Here is a 12,198-nt window from a genome sequence, read left to right as displayed (position 1 = left end):
TGAGAAGCTTGGTCTTATAAAGCCCTTGCTGAGCAGTTCGTTAAGTTGACATGACAGTTCTTGCATCTCTGCAGGTGCTAGACGATAGGGCGATTTGGCTACGGGGGTAGCCCCTGGAACTAAGTTGATTTTGAACTCGACTTGACGTTGCAGAGGAAATCCTGGGAGTTTTCTGTTCTATTTGAATCTATTGTCTCGATTGGTGGGAAAAGCATCTGATTGGATTCTTAGTTTATCCGCATGGCAGTATGATCACTCGTAGTCCTGGGCAGTTTCTGTCCTAAAGTTCATATCAGAAGTCATATTTGATTCATCAATCACAGCTTCGTGTATACGAGTCGTATATAATTAAGACTGAAAAGGCAGCCGAATAAATGATTCTTCTTTAATCTCACATCCAAACAAGGAAAAGAAGTTAAAGCGGGATCATCAATTCTAAGTCTTTAGAACCTTGATTATATACCACCCTTGCGTATACCTTCTCCAGCGATAGATCAACCTTATGGATCTTCGGGTTGAACTTGACGTACTGTACGAGTGGTACTCCGGGGAGTTTTGCTGAAGTGTCTTTGGGAAGGATATTAGACATAGGGTACTCTCTGCATGAGTACCTCGGAGTTCTGGAATGACGGCTTCGCTAGAAAGGCGATTTTGGAGAAAAGAATTTACGCATGAAACTGGCATTGTAAGGATCAAATTTACTCAAGTTAAACGATAATGTCGGACTACTCGGAATAAAAGGCGTTAGACTAGATCATAAAGGTGTTACAAAACATCACAGTGCAACTTTTACAGAGTTTAAGTACTTTAGTTTTATCTACAAGACTACTGCTGCGAATAAGGTATACTGCAAAAAGCAAGTATACGCAGCACGAGAGTCCCTTGACTGACGGGGTCTCGCCAAAAAGATAAGACTCGAGTTGCACTAGTTTTTAACAGCTTATCAGTCTGCTATTACGAAACGCCCTAGTATTTCAACGTGGGTCCGGAGTAGTCTCTCATGCAGTAGTGATCCTTAGAATCTTCCCGTCTGCGCCAGAGTTCTTTGCTATTGGACAATCCTTCTTGAGATGTCCAATCTCACCACATAAAGGACATATCTGGCTTGTACCAGCATCAGTGGTGGAAGTGAAGTGTCGAATCGGAGTTACGTGGTCACGGTTGCTTTCGTTGATCTTTCCTTTTGGACAATTTCTATAATAGTGTCCTGCCTCACCACAACTATAGCAAACTTGGCTGGCTCCAGTGGTGGAGGTGGTTCTACCGAAACGAGCAATGTGCCCCATTTTGTTGCAATTGATGCATTGCAATACCCGACAAGCTCCATTATGATGATAGTTACACGTGTTACACTTCGGGAGTGTTCCCTCATATCGCTTGACCGATGCTGAGGTGGCAGGGGTCGCCACTGGTTGTTGTTGCCTGGTAAGCCTTTGAAATCATTTGCGTTCCACGTGGGCTTGACGCTTTCATTTCTTAAACTCTGAGTTGTGGATTTGGGTGTTCGTGAACGTTACTATTTGTTGATTTCCCTGCTGGTTACCACAATTCGAACTGTCAACACCTTTTTCAGCCTTGCTTTCGTTACTAGTGTTGAGGTGTGCAAGGACAGCTGTCACAGCAGCTGATACCGCTGCTTGGAAAGTGGCAGCGTCTATATGAAGGATCGGGGTTGTGTCGTTCAGCGGATTACCTCTTGGTGACGACATGATTCTGCTATTTGGAGCATAGATAGGACGACTATTCTTTCAACCCCTAAGAGAAAGGTAGAATATCTCCTACTGGTGATGGTTATCCCTTGGGTGAACCCTCAGTTCAGCCAGCTGGCGCTCCATATCCAGTAGGTACCTTTCGTACACCCTTTGGCGTACTCTGAGCTCTATGACTTCAGCTCGAGTTTCAGCTAGCTCTTGCTGCAGGGTCTCATGGTCTACTCTAGATCTCTCTCGAGCATCTTCCAGACGAATGGTGCGGAGGGTAGGTATTCTCGCATTGGCGTCAACTTCCGTGATTCGCTGGAGTGCTGTCCTGCCCTGAATGTTGTTTCGGGCAACTCTGCGGACCAGTATTGGTAAGACTCTGTCTGCTGAGCCTCCTTCGCCCAGATCATAAAAGCTTCGGACTCCATTGAATGGTATGGGCTGGTCCTTCTCTTGGCTCCATGTTTCCAAGCTTTCTACCCACGGAGGCGTCGAGCCTTGAAAAGCCGGACGAGGGTTAGGATTTGGAACAGGAGCCACCGGGGGTAGGTTATCAACTTCAGGATCGGAGTCAGAACCATCTGCAAAGCCTTCAGCCTGGTGATCATCCACAGGGATTGGGTGATCATTTTCTGGCTCTGCTTCAAACCCTCCTCCATTACCTTGGTTAGGGAAGTAAAAGTTGTCGTGGGGATGGAATCCAGCCATATTATCTACGCGAGAAAAGGGATATAAGAATCTAGGACATAAATAGTTTATAGTAACACAAAATACCCCTATAGTATTTTAAGTTTATGTTTGGTTCTAAGGTTTTCATTGTAGTAGTGTTGGTAAGTTTTTAGACTTGTTGCAACCTCACAACCACACTTAGGCACATGCTAGTCAATCCTCGGATAATATAGTTGATCAGGCTATATCTTCCCAGCTTTGACTATATGTCTCTAAGTCTAATTGTGCTACCCAATAATCGTAATACTTTTGTTCTGTCCTAGTAACACTGATTTTATTATGAATGCAGGTATGTATACTTGGTTAAATATTTTATTATTTAAAAGTATAAACTCTTTATCAGAGTATTTTAATCCCGCTGTGTTTATAGTTCGTATATCTTTTATGGGTTGATACACTCGATTCACTATAAACAATGCTCTGATACCAATTTGTCACACCCCAAAATCGGAACGGCGGAATCGTTCGGGGGTGGAGGACGTCATGTACAGTATCACAACAATGCATAGTAGTAAACAAGCAACAACATCATCCATTGCATTAATTATATAATTTCATACAAGTGTGTTCTGTCAAGTTATATAGACACCAAAAATATGAATCAAAATAAAAGATGAGTCTAGAACATGCTCCATCTTCACAAAACCTGGCTCCGGTACCTGTCTACTGGTGACCTGAGAATACAAGTTATTTTGAAAGACTTTATCAGCTTTTAAGCTGGTGAGATCATAAGTATTTTAGTGTCATTGTTTGTATGTAAGTGTTTGTAAGTATGTAATGTATAAGTTTGTGAAAGTTTGTAATTGTTTGAACTCTCCTAGAAAACCCTATGTTTCCTACTAAAAGTAGCCTTCTACCAAGGCATCTAGTATCTGTGTGTGTCTCTTGTAAGAGTGTGTATTTTCCCAAATCTGACTATCATTAACCAAAAGTATAGTTTTTACATTATTGTTTATTGTGTGAAGATCACAAAATGAATGTAATGGGAAAATGAAATAGTACTGTAGTGTTGTATTAAGTAACTACTGCTGTACTAACTACCTTAAACCAATTGTTATTTAAAGTACCATGTGATCGGCATGTACCCTGCTACCGACTATAGAACACGACAATGTAAGATGTCGGAAGAAATGACGTTTGGCACCCGTAGACTTGCAAGTCCCACTGTAGCGAGCAGCGAGGTGTAGGATAGTCAATCGAGTATAGATCTATACACAAACTCAAACGCTCCCCACTTAAGGAGATTCTGGATACAAAACGGGCCATGACAGGTGATGCCATGCCCCGTTACGTGGCTCACATGACTGTAGTAATGTTCTTGTATATGTATGTGCTAGTTGTATTGTGTGTTCTCTCCCTGTCTAGCATGTATGCATGTTCTCTCTATATTGTATAGTATGTTCTCTCTGTATTGTATTGTATGTTCTCTCTGTATTGTATTGTATAGTGTGTACTAGCTGTATTGACTCATGTATGAACTGACTCTTTGTATGTTTCATTGTTCTAGTAATAGTATTAGTAACTCCCTAAACTACACCTATTATAGTTTACTAGTAATATGATTTGTATGTATGAACATGATTGTATACCCTTGCTACCCAAGGGTATTGACTAGAATGAAGGAACTTTTATATCTATATACATATACATGATATATAACTAGGATTCATATGACCTTCGGATAAATAACCGATACCCTAAGTCCACAACCAAACGAGGAACAGGAGGTTAAGGTGAGTTATCAGTCCTAAGTCATTTCAATCCTACTTATATAACTATATCTATAAAGATATACATTTAATAGAATATAAGTTTAAAAAGAGTTTAAGTAAAAGTATTTGACATGTAAAAGAGTTTGATAAGAGTATTTGGTATGTAAAAGAGTTTGTAAAACAGTTTGAAGTAAAACAGTTTGGAAACACAGTTTGAAAAGTAAGAAATCCACTTGTTTGGTAGTTATTAATCACATGTGATTGATATAATAAATATAATAGTTCAACTTGTATTACCCCCCATAAAAGTATTTAAAAACATTTAAAAGGTTAATTAAGGGGTATGAACTCACCTGTAGTGAGTGGTTTGGATGAACTGATGTTTATAGGATGCTAAGTGTCAAGTGAAGACTTGAACACACACAAGGATCCTAGTTAACATATAATAACACATATATGTATCCAATTAGTCATTAAACAACTAATTAACAAAGTTAAGACATCCTAGGACAAGTAAAACACTTTATTTAAGTGTTATAAGTACTAAGGATTGCATCTAAGGGTTGTAGGACTTGGCTATTGAGTTTGGGGTCCAAGGGTAAACTCTTTATGAGTTTACGGTTTTGGGAGCAACTCTTATTGAGTTTACGGTCGTAAACCCATGAGTTTACGGTCGTAAACTCATGGTATTTTTACCATTTTGTGTTTTGAAGCTTTAAAGGTCATGAGAAGCATTCCTACTTCAAGTCTAAGCCTTTGGAAGTGGTTAGGGCACCATTTCACCCCTTTGTGGAGTTTACGGTACATAGACCATTTCTCCTTGGCTTTACGGCTGTAAAACCATATGGTTTATGGTCTTTTTGATGTTTAAGGTCCTAAGCACATCAAGGATGGATCTAGACTAGTACCCAATGCTTGGTAAGGGACTAGGGCACACTTTGGCCCCTTCATTAGGGTTTACGGTCCAAGAACATCTTGGACCGTAAACACCTTTGATCTTGTGTTTACTAGATGATTTAGAAGTGTAACAAGTCTTATAACAAGCCAAGGTAAGAGTACTTACTATGTAGAAGCTTGAAAGGGTGTTAAAAGTCTAAGAACACTAGTGTGTGTTCTTGGTGTTCTTGGTGAAACTTGAAGATCTACACATATGGAATGATTTCACGGATGGAATCATGTAAGATCACTAGATTAAGTAAGATATCAACTTTTTAGGGTAAGAAACACTTACAAAGTTGAAGATCAAGAAGGAAAATCGAATGATACTTGAGAGGATTTGAGTTTTGGATCTTGAAAATGTGAAAAAGTGGTAAATATGACTAAGTGTCATATTTATACCCCCTTAGGGTTTACGGCCGTAAACACCTTGTTTAGGCCGTAAACTCCAAAATCTTGGAGTTTTAGGACATTATTGTTGCACAATAAACCCTAGGGCATCCTCTCTCCTGTTATCTCCTGAAATACTAGGCTTTAGAACACTCAAACTGACTCTACACAGCTCAAAAGTTAGCAGAAACTGTTCTGAGTTCTATTGAAGTGAATGGTTGTACAGAATAGAAATTTCGGGTTGTCACAGCCAGGAACCGTGATGAAGAGGGAGGAATGCAGATGATCACTGCAGGAGAGTCTACCCCGGAAACCCCCGAGAACAGCAGTACGTCTTCCAACTCGAATCTTTTCCCAAACCTACATTTTCAAGGAAACCGTCTCACAACTAAATTCTCACTATAATATTTTCTTCCTCGTTTAAACAAAGCACATAGTTTATGTAGAAACTAAATACTCTTTTTGGTAAGCTATAATAACTTGGTGTAGACATTAGGGCCATATATAATTAAGAACCAATAGACCTAGAGTGCATGATTCCGCCTTATTTCCTGTTCCTTGTCTGGTTGTGGATTTAGGGCAGAGTCACTCAGTTAACCGTCTTATCAATCTTAATTATATATGACTTGTAGACACCAAGCGATTATAGAAGAACCGAATAGGGATCATAATATCAAGTATCATTCACTAGAACAATTTCTCAGTAGTACACTTAATACAGTACATAACATTCACAGAAGAAATAACAAGGTCAATACAGAAAGCACTAGAAACGTACACACACAGATACACTGACGCCATAACGAAACACTCCTTCCGAACTAACTTAACACACGATCCTACGATGTCATCCCGCTTAGTCTGACTGAGTCTACGTTATACCAAACCCACGTGTCACCAAAGAGACCCTTTTGCCTTAAACCGACCGAATAACAAAACTCTCGTCACTCATAACGACAAACTAGATGCGAACCTAGAAATTTCATCTCGCTTCAAACCACCGAAAATACACATGCGAGGAGTATGGTATCCAACTGTAACCTTCCTTAAGCACCCTCAACAGACCATTTTGGAAACACCACTCGCGCAGCAAGTCAAGTTCAAGCACAGTGGCTAGGGACAGATACGGTTATCCTATCGATGTTAAATGTACACGCGAAGGTGGTATATAATTAAAATTCTACGGACCTAGGATGTGTGTTTCCGACCTATCTCCTGTCCCTTGTCTGGTTGTGGACCTGGGGCAGAGTCACCCATCCGACCATCTTATCAATCTTAATTATATACGACTTGTGTACATGAGACAATGGTAGATGGACCAGGTATGAGTCCTACCATGAACTTCAGGACAAAGGCTGCTCAGAACTACGAAAGGACATTCTACCAGTTGGATGAACATAGTTGAGCAAACTAAACCTACACTCCCATCACAGATCAGAACAACGAACTCATCAATGATGATCCGCTGAAGCAACCAGCGAGGATCTGAATTCATTAAAAGAACGCCAGGATTGAATGGAACCAAAGTAACTGTCTCTTTTCCTTATCCTTAACCATCCACTTAGAATCCGAATTTCGGGACGAAATTCCCTCTAACGGGGGGATGATGTGACAACCTTAACCTTTTTCCATTTCCGTTATCCAAATTCCGTTAATAAAAATTGGATTTTTATTGAGTCCCGTCGAATTCCTTTAGCCTGGAAAGCCATTTTGTTATATAATTGAGCTTCATATATGAGTCGGGACCAAAACTACGCGAAATTTCGAGTTTTTCGTCAATCAAAACAACCATTCTCGGCCAGACTTGGGTTCACGGCCATACATCTGTGTACGGCCGTACACTCGTTTACGGCCAATGTCGGGTGGACCCCACCACCAACCACGAAAACCCCTATAAATACGAGACCTTACCCCATCATTTACACTTTTCTGGCCGAACACCCTTTACTTCTCTCTCTAGACTCTCGACGTAAACTCTTAAAGCACCTTTATTCTTCCATAAAACATCGAAAAACACCATTGTGGGTTCATTTCGGGGCATCTAGGACACGTATTCATCGATTCCAGTACTCTTGTTCTTGAGTGTACGACCGTACACCTTCAAGATCGCTGACCGCACACTCATCCACGACCGTACACCTTCAAAGGCCGTACACCCTTCAAGGCAGTCTACGGCCGTACACGGTTCACGGCCGTACACTCCCTTTCACGGCCATACATACTCCTTGAGTGGTACATTAGGCTGAAAACCCGCTTTCCTCGGTTCAGTCAAGTCCCGGTAACATTTCTTAACCGAAAGCAAGTGTTTTCCAACACTTTATTTAATGAAATCACTAAATTAGATACATATATGTATTTCGTTGTTATTAGGATTCCGTTAAGTGCCACGTACAACAACTCGAGGGTCTTCGTTTCTAGTTCAGTGATTCGACGCTTGCACACAATTAATAGTGAGTTCATACCCCTATACTTTTTTGAGTTTTTAATGTTTTCAGGGGGGGGGGGGAATACAAGTAAAAGCACAAGTAATCTTGTGTTTAAAAATATAATTTGGTTTATTATATTTTCCTATCATTGGTATACATTGTACATAGAACTTACTAACCATGATGAACATAGTTACTACTAGATTTACGAACAGTTTTATAAACATGTTAAGATACAAACGTTGCACATACAGTTTTCAGAACAAAGGAAACAAACTTATGAATTGTGAAATAAAAGATATTATTTTATAAGGATTCATGTTAACAAAAAGGGTTTTCATAGTATTATTTGTGGATTCGTTGAGAGAACTACAGTGTGAGACGCCTTGTAACCAGAGTCTCCTGGAGGGAGAGCGTGAGTTTGTGTATAGATCTATATGGGACTGACAATCCCGCACCCAGACTATTAGCTACAGTCAACCGGGGGTGACAAACGCATGTTCAGTTTTCGACATCCGAAGTACGTCGTTTTGGTATTCGTCCATCAGTAGAGTTATAAGAATCCACAAGTGAAACAACGACTCGTCCACGTAATAATATATCTAACGAACAAACATTAGGGTTAATAACTATGTGATAAATTAGTATATACACTAGGGTAATATGAAATTAACATCCGACTTGCAGTGGGATGTGTGATCTCCGCCTCATTTCCTGTTCCTTGTTTGGTTGTGGGCTTAGGGCAGAATCACCCAACCGACTGTTTGTTCGATCTAGATTTCTATAACTCGTATGTACTAGGTGATCACAGGAGGGTATTAACAACACTTTCAGGATACAGAACACTACGTTTTTCAACTAGTTTTATTTATGTAATAAGACTAATATACATTACTGGTGGTAGCTAGGGTTTTCACACAGAGGTTTTCATACAAGGGTTTTCATACAAAGGTTTTCGTACAGAATACATATATAATATACACATAGGAAAATATGGGATTTTCCAGAGTAAACATCAATATTTTATAAACAATCGGTTTATCATTTCATTCATGAACATACATTGTTAATTCTGTAATTTCTTAGTTTATGCATCCAGGCTATGTATGAAGAATATCCGATAGACCATGGAATGTGTGGTTTCCGCCTCATTTCATGTTCCTTGTTTGGTTGTGGACTTAGGGCAGATCCACACAATCGATTGTCTGTTCGATATTGGTTTATACATAGCTAGTATAAGCTAAGTAGTTATAAAAGGAATTGGTTAATCATGCATTCAATAAGAAAATAATGGATTTTATTGAGGAACACTTTCAACAGATATCAAAGGATCAATACAGTTAACATTGTAAGTATTTAGTGAATACTTCAGGATTATGTACATAAGGATCCGACAACCAGTGGAATGTGTGGCCTCCGCCTCATTTCATGTTCCTTGTTTGGATGTGGGCTTGGGGTAGAACCACACAATCGATTGTTTGTTCGATCTGGATTGTATATGATTTGTATACACTAAGTACTCGCAGGAGGAACTGGTAAGAATCATTTTTTTACTTAAGGTTTATACATTCATTACATTATAAAATATAAGGTTTTCTGGAGAAAGCTAACGTACTTTTCAAAGGAACAAAGAATAGTTTTTTTCAAAACAAAAAGCTTATGAACTCACCAGCTTTATGCTGATACTCTTTCAAAACCTACTTGTATTCTCAGGACATTAGTAGACAAGTACTCGCACCGGGTTCAAGAAGATGGATTATATTAGCTTTGAGTCTTTACTTGTTATTTACTTTTGGAGTCAGTCGTGTATAATTCAAATGTAATGTAAACACTATACTATTAATACAATGGTTGTTGTTGCTTTGATTACTATTACTCAATTGTTGTGATACTGTACATAACGTCCTCCGCCCCCGAACGTTTCTGCCGTTTCGGTTTGGGGGTGTGACATGTCATAACGTATACAAGAAACATAACCATAAACAGAGGCTTACAAAGTCTCAATATACTAACGATATACATCTCCTTGAATCTCTCAGTAGATAATTACATTATCTATCAGTACCTTCACATCGCTACCTGTGATACAAAGAAACTGAGTGGGTTAAGCTTGGGAGCCTGGTGAGCACATAGGTTTTTCAACCCACAATATTATTATTATATTGTTTTATGTATATTTTAACACGCCAAACAAATTTAATCCCTATTGCCTATTCTTATTATTTGATCCTACAGATAGAATCCCAAGGGTTTTATCCTTAGGATTTCTATAACAACGAGTTGATCACATTGCCTCGGGGATTCCTTAACAATACATGTTAGTGAGGCAACCACGAGGGGGATAGAGTACTCGAATGAACACCTACAAATTGCAAGCCTACTAGTGTTCCACAGGAATGTCTAGAATAGCCTGTGGTCGTCATCTATACTCTGCTAGATTGTAACAACCCAAATTTCCAATAATTTTTTTTCATTTTAAATAACCAAATGATTTCCATAAGATATAAAATTCCATTCACATTTGTTTTCAAAATCTATGACATCGGATAAATTATTAATAATATAAGAGTGTCCCAAATAAAACGCCAGATAGTGCATGTCGCGCCATCACGCCAGGCTCTTTACCTTAGATCCTGAAGTACCTGAAACAACCAACAAACTATAAGCTAATGCTTAGTGAGTTCCCCAGAGCATACCCCACATAATCCACACATTCACATAACCATATCAGTCACATAAGCCATGCATATAAATATATAAGGATATCATGGAAACCCTCCAAGGTCTTACTCCAGGATGACGTGGGCTCCCCCAGGGTCTTATACGTATATGTCATGGGCTCTCACATGGTCTTTACCTGGAATGCCATGGGCTCCTCCAATGGTCTGATATCTAACTGCCACGGGTTCCCTCGGGGTCTTCCATGCATATACATAGAGTCAAATAGCATACCACAAATCACAAAAATAACTAGCATACCATATAACACATATATAAGCATATAGGGATGCCGTGGACTCCCTCCAGGGTCTTACTACAGGATGCCGTGGGCTCCCCAAAGGTCTTATACCTATATGCCATGGGCTCCCCCATGGTCTTTACCTGTAATGCCATGGGCTCCCCCATGGTCTGATATCCAACTACCACGGGCTCCCCCCGGGGTCTTCCATGCCTAACCAATAAGGTACTAGCACATTCACATACATACTAGGCATATCAATAACTGAATTGGCCGACCTTGGTGCCTTCGACCCATTTGGTATGGTGAGGAGACTCACCTCTCAAGGAATGCTGAATTGATACGATCAAATCCCGACTCACAACTTTGAACTCAACTGCCTACAACCACCATGTGACTAACTTCGTCAAAATCCTAAAATGCCAATATACCTTTAAAGTCAAACTTAGTCAACCACGGTCAAAGTCAAAGTCAACATTCAAGGTCAACAATCCATGTTGACCCAACTCTTCGAGTACACTTGATGAGTCGTCCGGTTCCTTCAGTTCTTAGAAAACCGGGAAAAGACCTAGTCAACTCGCCAAGTTATCATAGCAACTCGTTGAGTTCGAACAGTGTCCAGAAGATCGGGGAAACCCCGAGCCCACTTGTCGAGTTGGCAAGGCAATTCGTCGAGTTTTTTTTGTCTTAACTCATTCAGCCACTTTTAAGCGAGTGTAATGCCCCAAACTATAGATCTGGTCCCCTAGGGTTGAGATACCACGTAAAGTTGCTAACATTACGTCCATGCATGGCATTAAAGGGCTAAAACACTCCATCAAAGCTTTATTAAGGAACTTATGGCATGGAAGAGGGCCAATACTTGATAAAGCTTGAGACTTTAGGCCCAAGGGGCCATAAAACATCCAGATCTGAAGTGGCTACTTCAAGTAATGGAGTCATTCCAAAAATGACTCCAATATGAACCAAAAATGGCAAAATACTTCAATAGAAGGAGATCTAAGCAATAAAAGGCCAAGGTATCGACTTTATACATCACAATGGTTGCCACAACAGTGTAGACACCGGATCTACAACCTTCCTCTCAATCAACACTCTTTAAGCTTCAAGTTCCTTCCAAAAGAGCACAAAAAATCATACTCCAAGCTCGCACACACACAAAATGAGGGATGAAACACGAACTAGGATTTCTCTGGACAAAGGGGGCGATAAGAGATGCTAACAATGAGGCTTAAGGCCTTTAATGTCATACCCCCAAACCAGACGGCGGAAACGTCCGGGGGTGGAGGACTTCATTTGTAGTATGACAACACATGCATTATAGTAATCAGAGTACAAAAAACCAT

The sequence above is a fragment of the Lactuca virosa genome, chromosome 8, assembly GCF_052849685.1.
Source record: "Lactuca virosa cultivar CGN04683 chromosome 8, Lactuca_virosa_CGN04683_v6, whole genome shotgun sequence".
Taxonomy (NCBI): domain Eukaryota; kingdom Viridiplantae; phylum Streptophyta; class Magnoliopsida; order Asterales; family Asteraceae; genus Lactuca; species Lactuca virosa.
Note: the sequence above shows the minus strand (reverse complement) of the source record.